Source organism: Pelecanus crispus, chromosome 1 (assembly GCF_030463565.1).
Source record: "Pelecanus crispus isolate bPelCri1 chromosome 1, bPelCri1.pri, whole genome shotgun sequence".
Lineage (NCBI taxonomy): Eukaryota > Metazoa > Chordata > Aves > Pelecaniformes > Pelecanidae > Pelecanus > Pelecanus crispus.
Genome location: NC_134643.1, coordinates 104,305,393 through 104,329,130, shown reverse-complemented (window position 1 = coordinate 104,329,130; position 23,738 = coordinate 104,305,393).

Here is a 23,738-nt window from a genome sequence, read left to right as displayed (position 1 = left end):
TGTGAGCTCTAGCCATTGTCAAAGTGAGATGTCCAGCTCTGCAGCACTGCCCTCACGTGCCTCGGGACGCCTGACTTACAGCTCTAACACACAGCAAAGGTACAAAGTGTCCACTGACCCTCATCAGCAGTTTACATGTATGTTTTTAAGCTTGCAGCAGAGGTGACATAGTTCAAATTTGCTTTTGATTGCAGGCTAACCTTACTATAAATGCATTTGTATATCTTTTGAGGTCAGAACATGCACTAAGTTACCTTGGCTCACCTAATGCACGACAATTTCTGGCTTACGGCATTTGCGTGCATGTCAGATAGGACAGGGGGTCTCTAGTCCTTGAAGGGAGACAGAAAGTGCGGGATGCACTTTAGTGGTTTTAAATGGGAAACCATTGAGATATTTAGCAGGAACTTACAGAACACAGCTAGTAGTGATACAGCACAGATTTCTGCCATGAGAGAAGAGGAATGAAAAGTACGGCAGTCCATTCCGACCAGGAGCTCACCTTTGGCATATGACAAAGCCCTCCACACTCAACAGGCCATGTGTGGCTTTGCAAAGCAGCACATGATAGCACAGAAGCAAGGGTGGTACACGCAGAGGGTTGCTCTGCAGATCCGAGGAGTCAGAGGCAGCACTAACGAGGACCCCACAAGGGCAGCTTGCATCTGGTCAGTTTTTTCTGGACCAGTAACAACAACTTTAGCTGTTGCTGCTCTTTGGGTCCGGTGCAGCTACTGAGAAATCATCAAAATAACAGCTCAAGATCTCATCCAGTCAGAAGAGAATATCACTTTGAACCAGCCAGGGTCCTGATGCTGTTTGATTCCCAGTACTATATTTTTCTTTGCCCTTTTTATTCCCCCTTTTCCTAGATCTACAGTTGATTTTAAAAAAGTCCTATTAAACAAGTTTCCATTACCAAACCAAGGCACATGCTTGCCTTTACTCATTGTTTATAATATCACAAATCATCATGTAGCAGCTCTTCTTACGTTGCCACTCATTTCACAGGTAGCAAGAGAGACAGCAAACAGTTAAGTCACTGTTCTGTGTCCCTGTCTGAGCTACAGTACTTATCTGGAAGGCAACCAAGCAGCTTGTCTTCAGCTCTAGTTTCTCACCCACTTCATCACACGATTTTACTGAAGTTGATACTTCTTCCTGACACAGGCTTTACCTACCTAGTGCCAGTCTCTGACCAGGAACAGAGCAAAACCTCTGTGTTCTGTCTGTCTTGAGGCACCAGATGCATTAACAGCACTGAATTCACATCCACTATAACATGAATAAGAAATTTAAGCGGATGTTTATTTAGAAGTTACACTATTTATTACTACATAAAAACTTGAGCATTGTTCTTAATAAAACCCACATAATAGTGTGAATAGTTGCACCATAATAATGGGCTGATGTATTCCAACTTATTTTCAGCTCTTTGGAACACAGTTTCAGAAAGCTCACTTGTATGAACATCCTGAAGATTTCCCCTTGTTAAAAAAAAGTCAATTTTTAAGAGGGTTTCATAAGGTGATGGTGCTTGCAGCTCTCTCACCCCACCTCCATCCTGGGAAAGAGATAAGATCTCAGATTTTAAGAAGAGTATTCATATTACTTAATGAGTTAAGGGAGCTGGAACAGATATGAAGGTACTCTGTGGGGATTCTTTGTGGAAGAGATTATAAAAACAGTAGTGTATTTGCTTTTATCACTACTGTAAATGCCTGCTCAAAGCACTTGGGTACTTCACACTTAAAAATGAAGAGAACAAGGTACCCTAACTGCAAGGGACAGAGCACAGCCCATTCCACCGTGCTCATTCCTGTAACCTGACTCGCACCCCGCCATCAAAATACTCTGATGACAGTTCATCGTGGAAGAGCTTGAATACTACAATGAGCAATTCTCATTTAGTGAAAGATCGTTGATCTGCCGCCAACACACTTCTGTCATAGCCTATGATTAATATAATACAGAAAAAAAAAGGAAAAGGTTTAACTGGACCTTTCAATTCAAATACCTCTGAGCAGTTTCTATTTTGAACTAGTAAACATTAGCCAATGATTTTCTTTTGCTCAAGCCAAAACAAAACAAAAATCTATCTGAAATGTGCAGTGTTTGCCTTCCCCATTTATGTTTTTAAATCTTCCAATTCAGCACATAAGAGGGTGAAAGAGATACAATCAGGATTAGCAAACCAGTAAAATCTTACAGTGAACAGGAAAGCATGCAGATTTGTAGAAATATTTGCAGGAACTGAAAAGAGCAGATGCACAGTCAAATAATCCAGAGGATGTGTGTACACTTGCTTTTAAAAGAAAACATTTCTGTCCCAATCTAAAAAATAATTAGACACAGAGAATGCTTTCATCAGCTGGGCAGCTCCAAAATCCTTCAACAGTCTGAGTTTGTTACCAAAAAAAAAAAGAAAACCACCACACATACAAAAAAAAAAAAAACCAAAAAACATTCTATTAAGGAAAATAACTTTGTGGAAAGCAGCTTCAAAGCAGATTCTTGTCAATATATACTTGAAGGTCAGTTTTTCTACATAGGCAATTCAGCCTCTATTGATAACCACATAATACAGCTTTAAAAATAGTAACACTGAACCCAAAAAGAAGTAGAAAAATCAGGTGAAATTCTACTGGTCTGATTACAAATGTCTATACAAACATCAGCTTCTGTTCACTGAAAGGCTGTGTCCCTGTCTAAGGGAGATACGCCCAATTCATGTGTCTGCATCATTACTGTTTGCCTGTAATATGGTTTTGCATAGCCGTGCCAGTTCCTACTGAGTGTGAGAAGACTCACAGAGTGTGAAATCTTGCAAAATAAATGAACCGTAGGAACAGTTTGCACAAATCTCATATGATCAGCGTGGTAACCTAGTCACCTAGTATGTTATTTCCATTATTAGTAATAGCAATTATTCAGGCAAATAAATGACAGAACAAACCCCTTGGTCTCAATGTTTGAGCAGTGCTGGGTCTGAAAAAGGATTATTATGTTTTTCCATGCACAAAGAGCAACTGTATGCTAATGTACCCCCTTCCTTCACTAAGCTGCAGGGAAAGAGTCTTGTCAGGCTCTCGGACAGCTCACACTAATGCAAGCACGGTCTCTCGAGCAGGCAGGCTACAGAAAATGAGCTAGGGTGTCTTGAGGGTAATAGAAATTTGATGGCAGTTGGAAGAGAGTAACTTGTCAGTCAAGGGAAGCCTCCGCGGTGGTGCACAGTGCTGAGAAAAGGGATTTAGTGGGGTCTTTCTGCCTCTCATCGCTACCCAAGGAGGGTGCAGCCTTGCTCCCCAGCATGGGGAATCTTGGACCTACTCCCCACCTTTCCCCCAAAGGCACCAGCACAACCAGGAAGTTTAAGTTTATGTTTTCTTTGCCCCGACCCCAGAGAATTTGTGCATTGCCGTCGGCAGCTTTGTTGTGCTCTAAAGGAAAACAGTACAATATTCTTCTCTGTCTCTAAATGGTGCCCACAAAGAAAACCTCACAGCAAACACTCATTAAAATGCACAGCAAAACAAAATAAAAGACTTTACCTACATGAAGGGGCGGGGGAAGGAAGAACAGTTAATAAAAGTGTCCCATTTCTGAAGAAACTGATGAGAAATGAGAAATTGCATTTTCACAATCAAGTTGACCCATTGCTTGCCAAACATGTTGAAACAGGTTTTAGTTCTACCCCATTTACAGCTACCTTCAAATAGACTATTGTGTGCAGTTAATGAGCACAATTTGCTTTGGAGGTTTTGCTTTTGGATTCTGTTTCTTGGAGGAGTTGGGGTTTTTTGGTGTTTGGGGTTTTGAGGGGTTTTCTTGGTTGTTTCGTTGGGGTTCTTTCAAGAATTGTAGTTTGTTGGGGTGGGTTTGGTGTGGGGTTGGGGTTTTTTTTCCCTTAAATTAAACTAAACATGAGGTACTGTCAAAATTTTTCCGATAAAGTTAGGAGGGAAAAAAAACCACAACCCAAGCTAGCACCGAAACATTTGTCTGCCCAAATATAGACATTCATTTGGCTAAGTAAAGATGGCCTGTTAGCAATCGTAATCATATATGACAATGACAAGAGAAGTGGAAGGTGTAGGACCCTTTGGCAATCCATCACCATCTGCTCAAATTTCATCACAAAAAAAAAATCTGTGCAACTGAACCTTGAGGAGATATTATGAGAAGACCTTCAAATTCTTTAGAACAAAGATATAAAACACTGATTAAAATTCATTATGAGTCCTAGTATCTTCATTTTCAACCCACTAGCATGAGTGAGTTTTGCAGAAATGCTTGACAGAAAACCTTTTAACTTGCTACAGAGCAAGTGTGAGAAAAATAGTGGGTTTACCCCTGAAGCTGAGAACTCAAGTAGTTATATACCAGGTGAGTGCAATAGCACTATTTAGGATGAGATTTATCAAGATAGCTTCAAGATTTACTTCTCTTTGGATGGGCATCTAAATAGTAAAAGGAAGCAAGCAGAACTGAAACAATAATAATTTTTCGTTCTTGGCTTGCCCAGGAGCAACATCCCTTTGGCACTAATGCATCCCTTCCATATTTAATTATGGATGTACTATTGCAGACACACCACAGATTAATGATTGGTGAGGAGTCCTTATGAATCATGCCACGTACAATAGAGTTCCTCTTTCTTTCACTCTTAATGCCTTCCTCTAATGCCTGCTCAATTAGGTTTCCCTGTCAATATCCTAAGAAAGTATGATGCATAGACTGAAGGTGATCTTAGTGATGACATCAATATTTTTAATGTAATGAATACGAGCAATGAACTACTCTAAGATTAATGTCAATTTTCTGGAAGTTTCTGTTCTTTTATCAAACTTTCTCCTCTCTTTTTGTATGCATAGGGTTTGGAGGCCGGGATTAATTTTTTTTCTGATTAATGCAGGACTCAGCTGGGACAATGGGGCAGGATTAGGGTTACAGGACTGGTACACAGGTCCTGGCCCAGGAAGGGCCAACAGGTGCAACGACACACATGTATAGATCTGAGGGGAAATACCACAGTTCCGTTCAGCCCTCGGAGATATCTCCCTGCTCCCAGCTCTGGCTGCATCCCAGCCAGGTGCTGGGGAAAGACCCATACATACCTCTGGGATGGGGCTGGAGCACAGAGGCCACGAGTCAGAGCTGCGCTGCAGACCCCACCACCCCAAAATGGCCTTGAAGCCACAGCCAGACAGATAGCTATGGCATAAGCCCCTTTGCTGGGTCATTCAATTTTATTAGCTCTCAAGTACGGCTTCATTACATGTCCTAAATAGAGCTCTAATACTGAGATGTTGTCTCAATCCATCTTTTATATCTGAAGATAATCATCAATTGCTTTCACTAGCTTTGCAAACTAGTCCCAACTTAAAGAATGAACATTAGAAAGATCAAAGAAAGATCAGAAAGACCTTTCGGTGGTGGTGAAGGAAAAAGACAAATAACATGCTGCTGCACATTTTGGAAAAACACTACAGTTTTCCTACATTTTGAAAATAGTAATAATACAGTTAGACATTATTCAAGAGAAGTAAAAATTATCCTTTAACAGAAGTTTTTAAATCAAGTTTGCAAGACTGAACTTTCTCCCTAAAAGAGGTGCTGTGCTTCAGTTATCATTCACTGGGCTTGGTGAAAAAAGTTATTAAATCCAACTGTATTTTAGGCCAAGATGGATCAAAATAGTTGAAAGTGATCCTTTCCTGCTTTCATATCTATGTCTCCAAAATCTAGAGGCTTTTATTTAGTTCACTTGGAATCAAATTATCAGGAAGCAATTAGCCTTCTTAAAATGGAAAAAGGCTATATCATGCTCACTTATTTTTAATACCTCTTATCACATACGACAGGGAATACTGAGGATCAAGGGAGAAAGATCATTGCTCACAAAGAAAAGCATGCATTAGGCAGATACACAATATACCTCAGAGAAACCCACTGCTATTGCCACCTCATATTCCTGAGCTCTAAATTTATACCCACTGTTTAAAGTTTTTTTTGGCAATTGGTGCCCTGGAAGTCTGCTTACAGCCTTGAAAGATCATATCGAGGTCTCTCGGAGAACAAAGGACCATAACTGTATTACTGTACATCTTATTTATCTTGTACTGATGTGCCTTTACAAACCAGGACCCCTTCATCCTAGGCATTACAGAAATACAAAATAAAGGAGACAGACGCAGATACTCAGAAATGGGACAACTAACACTGGCCTCTGGTGGCCTGTGCAGAAACTGGCCAGACTCTGGAAACAGTGATTTCCGAGATGGGACCATGCTTTCCTTTGGGAAGAGCCCACCCATACTGCCTGAGCCCATGGTGTTAATTAAACACCTCCCACCTAGGGCTGAACAGCATAAGAAACCCTGAGCTGCAGCTTGTTTTCCTAGGCCTGAGACCAGCCAAGCCATATATACTGTTCAACCTCCCCAAACATCCCCAACCTTTCTGCCACCTCTGCTCCTCTAGTTTGCTGAAGGAACAGCCTGTTCCCCTGGGGTACCAGGTGCGTTTTTGCCCACAGTGCTGAGACACCCCGCTCTGAATCAGCTAGTTCTCCTAAGCCTTATAGGGTTGGGCTTTTGGATGAAATCTGCCATTTTCCTCCAAGATGTGAAACTCAAAGGCCATCAGCAGCTGGCAGCCAGAGGGGTACACCAGCACTCCCGAGCACTTCTGCTCCTAGAAACTGGAGCCCTGTTTCAGGTGCCTGGTTTGAGCTGCCTGACTGCCAGCTTGCAAGAATGCCTGCCTCCTTCCCCAAGGGTGTGGGGAAGCCCCAGTGCAGCCTCAAAGAGCAAACGCAAATATTCACCCAGCTTTAACACCTAATTTTAGGTGGAGGGAGGTTCTGCTCCTGGGACTAAGTTTACAGCAGACTGGGAAAAGTTTTAGGAACTCATCTGAGTGCTCTGGAGAAAATGCTGGGAACAGTCCCTGTTATCTGCCACTCCTGAAGGGAGAATTCTTCATCCTGTGTGTTGCTCTCAACACCCCTTTGGGACTTTCAAATAAGTAGGCTTGCCCCATGATTTTCACTAGATGCATCCGGTGGAGTTGCAGACCACTGATACCCCCTGTTTTATCAGGGAGAACAGGAATTCCCCATAAGCTGCCTCATACTAACCAGAGAGGAAGAAGGTGCCAAGGGCCTTGGTAATTCATGCTGCCCAATCCACAGCACCAGAGCACTGCAGGAGGTTGAATTTACTGTACCCTTTGGGCACAGTAGGTCAATATCCTTGCTCAGCTTTGCAGTAGCAGTGGAAGAACTAGTCTCATAATTTACTATTCATTTCAATGCCCTAGGCATGTATTCCTTTAAAAGAAGAGTGACATCTTCCTCTTGCACAGGTCTGCACCAAGATCAGGTGAGAGCACTGTCAGTCAGGTAGTGGGGGCCGGGTGGGACGGAGCTTCAGACCATCAAACAGAGTGGTTCTCCTGGTACATCTCATGTTACCTGGGGCTAGCCATGTTCCCTCTATGCTCTGTATCTCCTCTTCACTGCAGGCATCACTCAGCACACATGAGCAGTATGCCTGCACGGCCACCTGGTAGGTCACAAGAGACTATTTGGGAGGGCCAGGTCCAGCACATGGTCTTCACAGGCACAGCTTGGTTCAGGGGTATTCATCCTTCTGCTACACTGATGAAAAACAACAGGCAGTCACCCAACATCCTCATTGTTCATTCAGGAGAAAAACATCATCAGAATGGCTACAAAAGGAAAAATATGTATGGGTACTCATGGCCCAACATGTGCTTTGTCTGGTCAGTGATACTGCCAAGAAAGATGTGGCATTTGGCCAAAAAGCCTCAGCACACCAACAAAACACACTGAAAGCTCAATTATGAGGTGGCAAAAATGGTCACGGGTGTTTGTGATGATGTGACTGAGTGCAGTGATGTATGGTATGAGCACGCAGAGCTGTTCAGGAATGACCGTGTCCATCTGTCAGAGGGTTGGATACATGACTGGATGACAGGCAATACTGGTCAGTGTGACAGACCATGCTTTCAGCACTTCATCAGAATTGCTTTCAAAGTGCTGCCTAACAACTGTCAAGTATCACTGTACCATAGGATTTATAAAGACATTTTCAAAGGACAATAATGAAATAGCTTTGTGAATTACTAGGAAGAGCTCCACTCAAGCATGAGGGTCCTGGTAGGGAAAAAAATCATGGAGAGGAAAACATAAAAAGCAGGTGATAAAAACAAGTCCCTTCCTTCTACTGAGGAGATCTCATGCTGAATTGTGAAGGAGATACCAAGTAGTTGATGTGAGGGGCCTCTGGCAGCAGGGTAAGTCAGGGTACCTCTATATGGGGCATGCAATAACCACAGAACAGTTGGACTTTTTTAGGTCACTGAGAGTGCCCATACAGTGCTCCTGGTGGGACCCACTGGATTTTAATGCTTCCATTATCTCTTAATATTAAAGGATGAACACTGGATTGATGGGAGAAATTCAGCCTGTACAAAGGCCTCATGTCTGTGTGCTACTGAAATAGCCTTTACAAAAATACGCAGAGGCTGCTTTCTCCTGCATTTCTAAACCTTCCTCAAACAGCATTTGGAGATATTCCCCATCTTCCTCATTCCCCTTTTCTTGCATTCACAAAGAGTGAGCCCTGATCTTTGCCTGAGCTACGCTGTTGGTAGGTCTGTGCCTAGGCAGGTCTTTGCCAAGCCTGTGTCTTGCTGATCCTGACTCATCAGCGTGGTCTCGGACCCATCTCATCTTTTGGGATTGGTCTGGGAGGCACTGGCCTATTGCCTGAGCCTGGTTACTACCACTGCAGCCACCCTACTCACCTCACTGGTGTACCGCAGGTCTGCACCCAGTGGTGGCACTGCCGCTGCCTGCACCATTGGCACCTTCTGCTCCCAGCTAACCTGCCACTGCTGCGCCCTGGCAGGCAAACCTCTCTCTTGCTTTAACCTGCATATCGTCTTTGATATTAGAATAAAATTGGTTGAGTTTTGGTTCAGTGGATGGACATTGTGTGAGGAGGAAAATCATGCTGTATTGCTCTGGGAATACTCACAGTCCAACCGAAAAAAAAGAAAGAAAAAAAAAAAATCAAGCAACAAAACACCATTTCCTGGGTATTGTCTGGACAGCAAAATGCAATGGCTGTAGTCATAAAACCCTTGCCCGCAACCTCCATAAAGAATTGGCTGGTACAGCCAACACTTCATTAGTCATCCATTAAATACTTTCTCTTATTACAGCCAAAGGTGAGCCAGAGCCAGTGATCTAGAGTTTAGCAGATTAAAAGCATTCTTAGTTCCTGTAACCATCCATTCCTGCAATAGTTTAATTTCTCTAGTCTATCATCAACATACAAACCATTTTCATAACCTTATTTATTAGTTTCTTCTACTTCCTGTACGCATGCTTTTATTTCTTAAGTCTTGTTTCCATTCTATTTGTCTATATCTTTTTCAGACTAATTTTTTTTGTTACATCTACTGAAGGAAAAAAGCTATACAGGTGTAGAACCAGGGTGAAACTGCAACTCCATAAATTTTCCATATAAATGCACTTCCCCAATGTGCATAATAAAAAAAAAAAAATAGGCTACTCATGTCAAGCTGTTTCACAGTTCAGGCACCGTATGAAATTTACAGTTGTAAATGGATCAAAGTATTAAAGCATTTATATGAACTTGAATATGTGAGGCTAGCCAAAACATCAAGTGAAAGAAAGCATTTTCTGATAAATATTAGCTTGATAGAAGTCTTACAGCAGCTTCAGTTTGAACTATAGGTTGGGATTTTTTTTTTCCTCCAAGTCTTGTCAAGAACTGCCTAACTGTCCCCTCTGATTGAGGTTTTAATACTCTTGAAATTCATGTACTACTTCTGAATGTAATTCAGCACCTGAAACTGTTCCACTGCTTCTCAAGGGATAACAGGAGAGTCAGTCAGTCCATGACAACATCTTTCACAAAAGAAAGATCTTGTATCTACTTGTAGCAAAAAGATTGCAAAGTAAACATTTGTGTGTTTGTGTGTGTACACACACACTATATATATTAATGTATGTATACACAATATACAAATAAAAATACATCTCATGAATGACATAAAGTCAAGACAGACCTTGAGAAACTAAGTGTCCACCCAACAGCTTTGGTAGTTGGGGTTAAAATTGTCTGCTCTTATATCCTGTGTAACTCATATAGTCCTAAAGGGTCTGTGCTTTTTGTTGTTGTTGCTGTTTCCAAAAGCTTAGCTTTCAGACATTTTGAATGAAAAATAACTCTTTATGTGAGGAAAAACTGCTTTAGACTTGCCACCTGTTGTAGGGATCTGCGTCAATGGGTAAATCTGCAGGAACACTCAATTATGAAGCCAGGAACACACTTTTTTGCCAGCCCATCACAATACTTCTAACTATGCAAAAACACTAGATATTTTGGACACTTAGAAGCATCAACTCAGCCACTGGATGAGTGCCCTCACGGAGAAGAAATCTAGAGTTGTTCAAGTTACTGCATGAAGAATAGTGACCTTGATGATAGACTGGCACAATGATGTGCAGTCTCTTGACTCCTTCCACCCAGATTTCAGTCCGTTTCAGAAGCACAATTAAACCAGTCTGGCTTTGGAAGGGGAAAGAAAGCCAGTAAACACAAGATCAGTTGCAGAACTGGACCCAAAAGGGCAAAATAAAGATGGGTAAGAGGGCAGAGCACCTTACAGAAAGGAAATTAAATGAGAGTACAGACCATTTAAGAGACTTGCCCCATTATCAGAATTTGTCTGTGAGCTGTGAATTAAATCAACATCCAATCCCGTCAGCCACAAGCCATCCGCTTATTAAGCCAGCCATTAGCATATCCTTCCTCTTGAGGGGAATGATGGATTTTCAGAACAGAAGCATAACTCAGGCATTGATATGGATTAGGTCACTTCTGATCACCAGTCATATAAGTATGTTCTCCCTAATGAGAATTTAATTGTTCAGAAAAGCAAAATAAGTTTTCTAAAAGGTATCGAATTAGTATTCAAAGCAGATACATCAAAAGAATGTTTTAGGCATCTAAAGCTGTAAGTCTAAATAACTATTATGTTCTCTTTTATTAAATCAACAGGTCCTACTTTATTGTGGTTGTGTTACAGAGAAAGATAAATAATGTGACATAACAAAAGTCAAATAACCGCAATAGAATACTGTCACTAAATCAGTCTCTCCACATGAAAATTAGTCTCTCATCTTTGCTTTGCCTTTTTTTTATTTTTAGTAAGTGTCTGTGGCGTCTCTATCCAGCTGGACAAAATTGCTAACCTGTAAGCTTACTTGATTCTGTGCATTTGAACTGATCAACAAATGTTTACCATCATTTATTTTTGAGACAGTATGCCACAGAACTTAAAATAAATTTGTTATTATTTAAGCAAACACATTATTTAAGAAGAGCATTGTTATGATTTTGTGTCTCGTACAAATATTAGTCACATTTGCTTTTCTTCAGTTTTATCACATAACTCCACAATTAATAGAGAAGTCCTTGATACAGTTTTCATACGAACTAGTAAGGTGAAATAAACTCTTCAGTGGCATTTAAGAGGAATACAACAGAATCCAATTTTAAGCATTAACTTGGCCAATGCATCATACAGACTTTAAATGAATTGATACCAAGTTACATATTACTATGTAATTTGGCTTGATGGCCTCCAGGGATGTCTCAGAATCTTGCTGTGCTTCGATGCTCATATACTGATATCATGTATCAGTGAATGTAATCAGAATGAGTGTATAAACTTAAAATAGCAAAGCTGTTGCATGGTAGACAAACTGGAATTGTTATAGACAGTTTGTACCAATTAAAAAAAGTTCAGCCAGTTAACTAAATACCTGAGGCTATCTTTTGTCCCTCAAAGTTGGAGAAAAGGTCTATTTCGGCACCAAAGAGTAATTATATCCAGCCTAGTGACTAGCAGTTGAGTTTACAAAAAGGTTAAGAAAGCCCTATAGGTCAACATAGCCAAACAACATTGAGGTAACTGCACTGAGATAGCTTAGAAGAAAACAGTAATTGAGGAACAGAAATGTCAACACTTAATCATAGTCCTTTCAATTTTTACTAGGTGGGAAGAAAACATTTGATGCCAAGCTACCAAATAGCCTTTGCAAACCAATATCAGCTGTACTTGGAAGTGATCTAGATGTTATGTTTTCCTAGGGACACTGTTTTTTCCTGCATTCTGACTACAGCAGTTACAGAATGCACTCATACAACAAATAGCATAAATTACGAGATGTGGAAAACTTCTGCAGCAAAGAGTTATCTCCCTGAATTATGTTAATTTCATCAAGCTTTATTAACAGCCAAAAGCATTCCCTGAAAGATCTTAAGAAAATCTTGAGAGAGAGCTTAAGAAAAACATGGCTTGAGGCCATATGAAGACAATTTATTGCTTAAGAGCAGTCCAATTGCCTTAGACATTCTCACAACATTGTCCCCTTGCTGTGTAAACTAAAGGAAAAAGGCCGTGCGCCCCCACGTTGTCGTAAGATTTCAGAAAGAAGAGACTACTCATCGAGCAGATGATAAAACTGCAATTCCAGCCCCAGTATATTGTTGCCATCCCATCATACAGAAAGCAGTGACTGGAGAAGAAAGGCAGTCACAGCAACTTAGACAACGTACATTGTGCTAGCACTGCTCAATAGGTGAATCACAGCACGAAACACCCCCTTTTCCCTCTCATTACTTGTATGTTCACAAAGGGGCACAACTCCTGCTAGATATCCCCGCTGTCCCACATGGGGCAAAGGGGGAGAAGGGTGGAGTGACTTAAAATTACTGATGATACTTGCAAAACTGTTTGCAAGCATCAGGAAAATGAAAAATTAGCCTCTTTTTGGCTCAGACAACAGAAATTATTTTGAAATCTGTCAAACACGCTATCTGCACCAAGATGGCCACAGAATCACAACAGGTATTGCTTTCTTCTCACTGAGCTCATGTGATACCTTCAGCCTCAGAAAAACAAACAGGAAAGAAAAATGTCACCACATAATTCTGAGAATCTAAGGACCTCCGTAGCATTGCCTTCAATAGTGAGCTCAACTGATTTACTGCTCTTAAAGCAGGCAGGGGAGAAGGCACCCTCATGCTAGATGAAGAAATTAAGTGAGGAAATTACTGTTACAGGAGTGACTTAATTTTCATTGATCTAATTCCTGACAGATACACCAGCAGTGAAGAGTTTACTAACTGTGGGTTCCTTCTTCCTCTGCTATCCCTCCTCACGTTTTTACCACAGAAGCAGAACAACAGAATCAAAGAATGGAGGAAATAACATTTCTCTCAAATTGCCAATTAGTACTCCTCTTGGGTAGAAGCTGTCTCATGCTGTTCAGCCTTTATAAAAGATTTGCTGAACATCAGTACAAAGATGGCATCATAATACAGAAGTGCCACTGGGTTAAATTCCTGTGGTAAAATATTGCTTTTCTTTCTCTTTATTTGTTGGCCCTTTTAAAGTGTTTTGAGGGTAGCCCAATGAGTTTTACGTGAATATTTAACTGCAAAAGTAGACAGTAATTGCAAATATTAAGGCTTCATGATTTCTAGCACTTATTACCTAAAGAATATTTTTTTTATCACCATTTTGCTCAAATGACAGCAATAGTTCTTTCCTGGCTGTATATCCAGAGGCACAAAACTGGTATTGGGGCAGAAATCAGCAGCTTTATTTAACAGACATAGAATTCACATGTCATATCTTGACCAAAAATAGGGTTTATGTTCAAAATAGATTAGCTGATCTGTTTAATCAAAATGGCACAAGACTGTTCGACACTGTCCCCAGTGGTGTGCTGGTGTGCTCCGATAGCAATAAATGCATTCTGTTCACAGCTTAGCTTTTAAACACAGTGGTCAACATGGTATGCACAAAGTGCCTATACAGAAAACAAAGTCTGAATGCAGTAATATATTTTCCACCTTGCATATTTTAAGCCCTAAAAGTCCAAATGAAGCCAATTGAAAACGTCATCATCATTGTTGTTTCCAAATAGGTTCAGGTTCCAGGTAGATATGTACACCATATTTTGAGCTGTGCATAGCAACATCTGAATGAAAGATTCAGCTCTGCTAATCAGAAACACAGCCTTCAAATATACCAGAAAGTCACCATACATAAGCAAAAGAAAAATATTCACTTTTTTGTTCTATATCCATTGCTGCTGACATATGACATCAGCACAAATGTTTTCTAAAATTCCCAGCTGGGGGGTGGGGTGGGGTGGTGGTAGAAATCAGGCAATACTTATGTATTACATTTCTAGCTACTCGTGTTTAAAAGAAAAGCTTCAAAATCTAAACTCAGGTACACCCTCAATTTTAAGACACTAAAGGTAAAAAAAAGACATTATATATTCTATTTTATATCACCATTTTTGAATGGTCATTGTTTTAGTGGAGGCACAGGGCTGGATCATGGTTAAAAAGCCTGGTCTTGGTGAGCTAGTGGTCTGCTAGGCACCATTGTTAAAATCATGGTGCAAAGCTTTGGCAGCTGCGTCACCCACCGTCTTGCCACAACCTGCTTACAGAAGATGGAAGGGTCCAGCACCCTTTCTATATTGGCCGTTCTGCTGTTACCAGTGAAACTGGATCGCTGGGAAACTTCAAAAAGTAATGAGAGGGTATATCCAAGGTGGAAAAATACATGCCTCACATAAATAATACCTATGAGTTCACTGAGGTTTGTAAAATTTGGGAAACACTATGCCTAAAGAATTTAGGTAGTTTACAAAACAAAGCAGTGTGTTGCCAGAGCACATAAAGACTTTTGAGGCTCTGGTTACTACCACAGTTTACATCGGCATGCTCACAGGTGAGCTGAGGGGAGCCTTTCACCACAAATGCAAATATAAATAGAGATTATACACTGAAAAGAATTCAAGTACATGACCAAAGTGGTAGTTCACTATCCATAAGGAATAAACAATTCTTTTTTAATTTACGCAGATAATACAAAGATTAGTTTTAAAAGTTCATCCCTCTTCCCCACAGCACACGAAGCTGACAGTAAGAAGTTCTTCATGCTATTTTGAATGTAAGCATGCAAGAAATTTTAAGTAATGTTAGATCACTTCTTTCTATTCCCAATATTGGATGAACTCATTATAATTATGGTGCTACCTTCCTAGCTGTGGCATTTAAAACAAATAAGGAGCTCAAGAAAAAGTATAATAAAGTCCCTCTATAAAAGTGTCAGATGGTACTAAATTCTTTACTTCCCATTTCCACTGTACAAAGCTGTATTGTCATAACCACAGTAGTTTCCTTCAACTGTAAGTTGTGCCTGAAGCACGATGGCCACTGCACTGTAATATCACTGTTCACTGGAAAGGGGCGAAATGAACAATGAAGAACTAGTCAGCATAAAAATGGCATCACAGGGCCCTACAGAGAAACAGAAACAGGCAAGGAATTGAAAAATAAATGCAGTTTCCACAGCCCTGTGAAAATACCTTCCTGTAGGGTAGCACACCCTCATCATGAGATTTATAAAGAAGTCCCACAGCGTTCAGAACATCAGTCTGACATACCTATGGATGGCAGAGAACAACCTATAAAGAATGATTTCTGGGATCCCCCCCAACACTCTTGTTTGGAAATTACCCACTTGCTGAAAGACTGAAACACACAACAGGTTTTCACTGTCACGCCAGACATTTATTTCCAGGTCCAGCTGGTTGGATTTAACAAAAACCTAAAAACATTTCATCATAGTATCAACAGTGGGACCTAAGTAAATGCCTGGTATAGTTAAAAGTCGAGCTGTTACAAAGCTAAATAACATCTCCTTTCTGCCTTGCTTTCACCTTATTGATCAGCATTCTCCTGCACATCATTCACTTAACTTCAAACCTCACCCTGCAAAAACAGACATCAGTACCTGTACTGCCTCAAGCAGCATCACTGAAGTCAACGAGGCCACCAGTATCAGGCAGACCAAAGGGATGACTTAAGCCTCTCATTGCGATATTTGGGATATTTATTTTCATGCCTGTTTAAGTAAAATAAAGCCTACAATTGCACTGTTGTTTGATCAATTCCATAAAGACCTCCAGTTGTACACACTAATAGGGAAGTCCCTCTCTGGATTAATTCTCTATTAACCAGCAGATCCAAGTCATCCAACCACAGAACAAGAGTGAATCTTGAAACAGAGCTCCCTTCTCATTAACTCCTAATCATTGCAAATACCAACTTGCAGTACATGATGTGAAATAGACGCATTCCTTTCAGCACACCCTTACACCAAGAAATTCAGACACTATGAAACTGTATTTGAGGAAAATAAGTTTTGCAAAGCTGTACCCTTTAAAAAAAAAATCATATGTCATGGACTTCATAGCACATTGTCTCCATATATCAAGCTATTTCTGAGGTAAATGTGACACATCATGAGGCTGATGACAATTGCAGGAAAAAAGTACAAAAGGAATAATGGCCTTGTCAGATCTACAGGAAAAACAAGAGGGTGTTTTGAGGGCTGAAGATGTTGGTTATCAATTTTTAATTTTTTAAGTAGAATGGTTAAAGAGATATGTTACTGTTTTCCCTTGTGTTTACTTCAGGTACCAAGGTAATGCTTGAAGCAGCTCATACAAAATATGTGGGGTTTGTTCATTAGTATGGAAGTGTGAGGTTATTTTTGCAATTCAATCATTGGCACTCTACTTGAACTTCAAAAATAGATCACACTTCTCCATGACCAAGCACTCTGTATGTCGGAACTTGTTGAAATTCCATACATTTTCTCCTATATTATTTTAAAAACTAAAGTTTTCTCTCATGAATACTTCTGAAAGCAACTTGCTCTCTAGAAAAATAATTAGTGGAAATCCAAGTCTCAAACAAGTGTGGAAAGATATTTCATAGAGTTCAGTATTTGAAAATCTTCTCAAGGCTGCTTCACATTTTCACATTTCTAATAACAGCAAACAAAGAATGCTCGACCGGTCAGAAGGAAATCATGAGTACTAGATTATCGCCTACTCGCACATCGCACAATATAGTGATGAAACAAATTCTCATTTGTAAACCTAAAGGCTCCTGTGAGCAAAACAACCAACTTCAAAAATAACTTCATTGGGTATTAACTGGGACTCTGTCCTTGCAGCAGAGGTTTTGTCCAGAAAATACACATACACTTGAAAAAAAACTTATTTCAGTTTCCTCGGAACACTTCATGCCAAGGTATATAGAGTTGGCTAAAATAGCTACATCTATATTTACTGTGAAATACATGGGGAAATTACTTCAGTGCTTTAACTCATCTTAAAACACAGAAAGAAAAAAGAAGTAAAAATAATAGGCATGCCATGTAGCAGATTAACTTGAACATTAACTGCAGAGCACTAAGAGAGTAAGTAATTATACTCAACTCACTGGTGATGGCTGTGGTCTCTAGTTCCCTGTTGCTCTCAATCAAGAGCATTTCCATTCAAGTTAGTCAAATTGACTGAGGTGAAATTGGTGTGAGATCAATACCCAGTTCGAGAACTAATGAAACCTAGTAGAGAGTTTTTGTAGGGTCTTTTGTTTTTAAGAAAGAAGGTCAGTAGGGGAAAAGGTAGTGGTTTATTGTAGACATTTAAAACTTGGTTTAAGATCAGTCCTCCCTTCCCCATAAAATATCAACAGAAAAAATTATGTCTCTTAAAGAAGCCCCATTTTTCAGTGTTGTTTTCGGGGTTCTTGCTGATAGTTTTTGTTATTGTTTGTGGGGTTGAAGAAATGGTTGTGCTGTTATTTTTAATAGAAACTCCATCATTTCGTGACATTTTAGAATGGGAAAAGCATTTGAAGAAAATGTAGTCTAGTCTGAGGATTTAAATACAGTTATTGGAAAAGCTTTTATGGCTCAGCATTGGAAAAATACCATATGTTACACTCTAGGTGCATTATCTAGTCTTTGTAATTTTACGTATTTATTTATTGGAACAGTTTAATGCATTTCTGAGGCTGAAAACAGAAAATGAGGTCACTTAACAAGTTTAGTGCCTTCCTCTCTCCTGCCCATCCACCACTACTGCAGACAAACCCCCTCCTTGGAGAGAGCTACCTGCTTTCCTGGCAGCATCGCTTCACAGACATTGCAGCGCACCTACAGACAGCCAGGATCTGGCCCTTGCCAAGGGCAACTGGGCACAGGCCAGACCCTTTCTGCAGTTCAGCTTTCAAGAAGTACCCAGGCAGGTCATAAAGGCCAGCTCAGGCCACAATCTCTGAATGCAGGACTCGGGGCTGCGAACAAGCGTAAAGCCTTTACCCTCCCAACACCTGCTCTCCTTTTCCAGTACATTTACAAAATGCTTGAAAAGGCTGTACCATGAGCCAGATCACACATCTGATCCAGCTTTAAAACCAAAACAAAACCCTGAAATAAGGAAATCTTCTCTTTCTTTTCCAAGCCACTCAAGCTCTTGGCATATCAGGTGGATGTACTGGTAGTGATGCAGGGGGGTGAGGTGAGGCTGAGTATCCCTGGGCACAGACACCAGGAGCGGGAGCTCCTACTGAACACGCGGACCCCACAACAAGAGCCATTCAGCCAGAAATGGTCACTTTCCACCTCACATTTGATTATGAAAGAAGCATTCCCTCCTTGCCTCCCCATGACTTCCCTAACTGTCACTTTTAATGTCACGCTTTCTAGAAACGGTGTTTAACAACGTGGTTCAGCAAGTACACGTATAGTTGTATACCCAGGAGGACTCCCATTGGCCTTTTAGGGTTACTCAATATCTTACAGTTGTACACATTCAGAGGTAACTTACAATCAGGCTTAGAAAGCTTTGGTGGAAGTCAGTTAACATATCCATCATCCAAAGTACAGCTAAAAACCAAAACTGGTCTCATATCCTGTAATTTTCCCAGAATGCTGAAATAGACACAGAAAATAATTCTTCCTTCTTTCACTTGTGCTTCATGCTTACAGTGATACAACCAAGAGCACAGGGTTAAAAGTTGATTTTTTTTTTTGTTCGGTAGAGGTGGGTTTGGTTTTTTTTCTTTTTGGTGGGGTTTTTTGTTTTGGTTTGAGGTTTGTGGTTTTTTACTTTTTGTTTGGTTGGTTTTAAGTTAATATGTTGCCACAAGAGATACCTAAATTTTTAAACACTACATGAGCTACATTTAGTCCGCAAAATCATGACACCTACTAACGAATTTTTTGGGATGACATTTCCAGAGATAATGTTTCTCTATGTTAAAGCTTGTGCTTAGAAGAACCTGATATTTTAAGTACGCTACTAAGGGGGGTTTTTTTGTTGTTTTTTAACTAAAATTAATTTTGGTAAAATACATTCATCCTCATCGTGGAGATAGCATACGAGTTTTGCCCTTTGCCTACAAGCATTATAGACTCCACTCTTTACCTCGTCTATGCATAAATGTAATTTAGCATACAAATTTTGCACCTATGTTATTTATCAGGCTCATAAAAGAATTACCAGCTGACTCTACAATCTCCTTAGTTTGCAGCTACCCCAGTCGTCTCTCCCTCACTCCTCTGCCATCAGCCCATGGGACTTTCAGGATACACTCAGCAAAGGGTTTTGCACCACAGTCAGTTCAAGTGACCCCAACAGCATAGGCCAAACTGAATTTTTTCCACAGCTAAGAAGGCTGCACAGGGCACAGGCAACCACCAAGGAAAACAAAAAGGGCAGGAAAATAAAGGGTCAGAGCTCGAACAAAAGGAGGAAAAGACCACAAAGAGTCCCAGGAGCTATCACCCTCAGAGCATCTGGAGGGCCACAACTAGCCCCTCCATTGCCACCAGCAAGAGAGCAGCCACAGCTTTATACTGTCCTGTCCCAAAAATCTCCTGTCCTGGTTTCAGCTGGGATAGAGTTAATTTTGTTTCTAGTAGCTGGCATAGTGCTGTGTTTTGGATTTAGTATGAGAAGAATGCTGATAACACACTGATGCTTTAGTTGTTGCTAAGTGCTGCTTATGCTAGGCAAGGACTTTTTCAGCTTCCCATGCTCTGCCAGGGGCACAAGAAACTGGGAGGGGGCACAGCCAGGACAGCTGACCCAGGCTGGCCAAAAGGGTATTCCATACCATATGATGTCATGCTCAGTATATAAACTGAGGGGGGTTGGCTGGGGAGCAGCGATCGCTGCTCAGGAAGTGCCTGGGTATTGGTCAGCGGGTGGTGAGCAATTGCATTGTGCATCACTTGTTTCATATGTTATTGTTATTGTTATTATTATCATCCTTTTCTGTCATATTAAACTGTCATTACCTCAACTCATGAATTTTATTTTTTTGTCCAATTCTCTCCCCCATCCCACTGGGGAGGGGAAGAGTTAGCTGGCTGTGTGGTGCTTAGCTGCCTGCCGGGTTAAACCACAACATCTCCTCACAGGCTCCCACTGCCAAAGGCAACTCCCTGTTATTTCTGCGCCTGGACCCAGCTCTGAGCAGTTTTCACTGTATCTGTGCTACTGGAACAGCCCTTATCTATGAGGTTCATTAGTTACAGATGAAAACACTCGGGGGCTACTCTCTCTGATACAAGCTTTCCCTGTGCTCCAGGGGAAAGTGAGATGTACTCAACCTCAGAGGACAATTATTGATAGGAATGGTATTTAAAATACTAACATTTATGCTAAGTGTATGCATAATCAGTATACTTGCATAATTACTGTATTGGGTTTGTGTGGCAAGGTTTTTGGGGGGGGGAGGGTGGGGCGGGACGACAGGGAGACTACAGGGGTGGCTTTTGTGAGAAGCTGCCAGAAGCTTCCCCCATGTCCCACAGAGCCAATGCCAGCCGGCTCCAAGACAGACCTGCTGCTGGCCAAGGCAGAGCCCATCAGCAACAGTGGTAGAGCGCCTCTGGGATAACGTATTTAAGAAAGGGGCGGGGGGGAGGAACACTGCACAAATGCAGCCACAGAGAGGAGCAAGAATATGTGAGAGGAACATCTACACAGACACCAAGGCCAGTGCAGGAGGAGTGGCAGGAGGTACTCCAGGCACCGGAGCAGAGATTCCCCTGCAGCCCCTGGTGCAGCCCATGCTGGGGCAGCTGTGCCCCTGCACCCATGGAGGCCCACGGGGGAGCAGATACCCACCTGCAGACCAGGGAGGGCCCCACGCCGGAGCAGGGGGATGTGCCCAAAGGAGGCTGTGACCCCGTGGGAAGCCCGCAACGGAGCAGGCTCCTGGCAGGAGCTGTGGCTCCGTGGGAAGAGAGGAGCCCACACTGGAGCAGGTTTGCTGGCAGCACCTGTGACCCCGTGGGGGACCCACGCTGGAGCAGTCTGCTCCTGAAGGGCTGCACCCCATGGGAGGGACCCATGCTGGGGCAGTTTGTGGAGGACTGTCTCCTGTGGGAGGGACCCCACACTGGAGCAGGGGAAGAGTGTGAGGAGTCCTCCCCCCGAGGAGGAAGGAGCAGCAGAGACACGTGTGATGAACTGACCACAACCCCCATTCCCCATCCCCCTGTGCTGCTCGGGGGGAGGAGGTAGAGAAAATCAGGAGTGAGGTTGAGCCCAAGAAGAAGGGAGGCATTCGGGTAAGGTGTTTTAAGATTTAGTTTTTATTTCTCATTACCCTACTCTGATTTGACTCATAATAAATTAAACTGATTTTCCCCAAGCTGAGTCTGTTTTGCCCGTGACAGTAATTGCTGAGTGATCTCCATGTTCTTATCTCAACCCACGAGCTTTTCATTATATTGTCTCTTCGCTGTCCAGTTGAGAAGGGGAGTGATAGAGCAGCTTTGGTGGGCACCTGGCATCTAGCCAGGGTCAACCCACCACAATTATATACTGGTATAGACAATAAAAAGCAAATTAAAGGAGTTTAGTTTTGTCTTTTAAAACACCCTTGAAAACACAGATGAAATCACACTCTGCCTGAAACCATCAAGTAACCGTACAGAAAACAAACCCTTCCAAAGGTGACCTATGAGGCTTACTACTAGTATTAAACATGTGCGTAGTGTCATCTCATACCACACAGTCAAATACTCATTTATCGTATTCAAGCACAACAAAACAAAAGAAAAAAATTAAATTCTCACTCTGGAACTTGCACCTTTCCCCCCTTTCCCTTTGATTTATTTCAGCGCTCAGAGAATCAAGTACCTCCGAGAGAGCACCCGTGCTCGCCCTGGCTCACAGCTCTCCCTGCCACAGCCCTGCATGCCTGGCAAATGCCAACACATGGCCGAGAGCAGCCACAGAAGAAACATCTGAGCAAATAGACCTGAACAAAGCGCCTGAAGCAGTCATGAGCAACTCGTCATCGGTCTCTGAAGATGTTACCAGACAATACAATTACAGGAGTTGAGTCAACTCAGTGGCAGTGGCAGGGCAAGTATCTAACAGCCCACCTGTCTAGGGGCCATTCCACATTTACCAGCACATTAACATCTGCCAGTATGTCCATCCATTCACAGTAGATCATTTCATGATCACTACACACCTTTCTGAAAAAGTTCACTTCTTTTTTCACATCATATGCCTGCTGGTTCATTTTTCAATTTTGAAAGGACACACATCTAAAAGTTGAATTTGCTCTGGGGGAAAAAAAAAAAATCCAAAACCCAAACAAACAAAATCTCCCACAAAAACCTTATATTAAACTAGATGTGGGGAAGTTGGCTAGAGACAGACAAAAAATACTTCCACATTAACTTGTATAAGTAGTCCTAGGGATATTCACATATTTACAATCGTATGTCCACTGAAGTGGCTTGACAAGGCAGGCAGTGCTTTCAGCATGGGAAGTCTGATATGATTCTGCTTATATAGACAATTGCTGGTATGTGCAGAAATTCCTAACGTTTGCTAGACACAGTCATGTTTTGCTTGCAGTGGGGTCTCTAGAATATCTAGAGATTAACAGGATAAGCTGGCATTTATCTTCATGGAGTTTTTATTAAATTCTGGTTTGTAGCTCTTCCCCTTGCACAAAGTGGGATGGATTTTTTTTTACTTACAGAAAACTTTCAGAAGGGGGACCATAAACCCATAATCTCTGAAACCTAATGTATCTTAGGCAAACATACAGACGCACACGCAATCTTTGTCGTGCATATACAGCAGATCTGATGTTGCCACAGAACGCTGGCTCTGTTAGCATGTGATGAACATAAAGGAGACTTGACATACAGGAGACGTGCCATCAGTCTTTGTGCACACAAGGGCAGCACAACAGCATCAGCCAAAGACTCTCCCCAAAGCCCTAGCTACAGGCATCCTCATAGCAGCACTGACCCTCACATGCTTGGTATGCAGATTGACAGACATCAGCTATCTAGCTGCACTCCAGCCTGCCTACCCTAAAAAAAAAAAAAAAAAAAAAAAAGCATTAAATTCTCTGTTTCTGCCCAAAGTTTCTGATGTAGCAGCAGCAGGTGCCCAGTCAAATCCAAATGCCCAGTGGCTCTCACCAGCCCTTGTGGATGACTTGCTCCTTGTCTGAGTGTATCTTTAAAGGGCATAAAAGGCAGGCAGCCAAAATAGGGTAGGGAAGGCAACTCACTGAGCCAAACACAGAGCTGGAAACCTGAAAACAGTGAGTTGTGATGCTGGAGTGGAGACAGACTTCCCTGTCCACTTTGGATGGATTAGTTCACCTCCTGATAAAAACAACTGAGTCCCAGCCTGGACTGCTGGTATCTAGGGACTCCCTCAAAAGATGAGA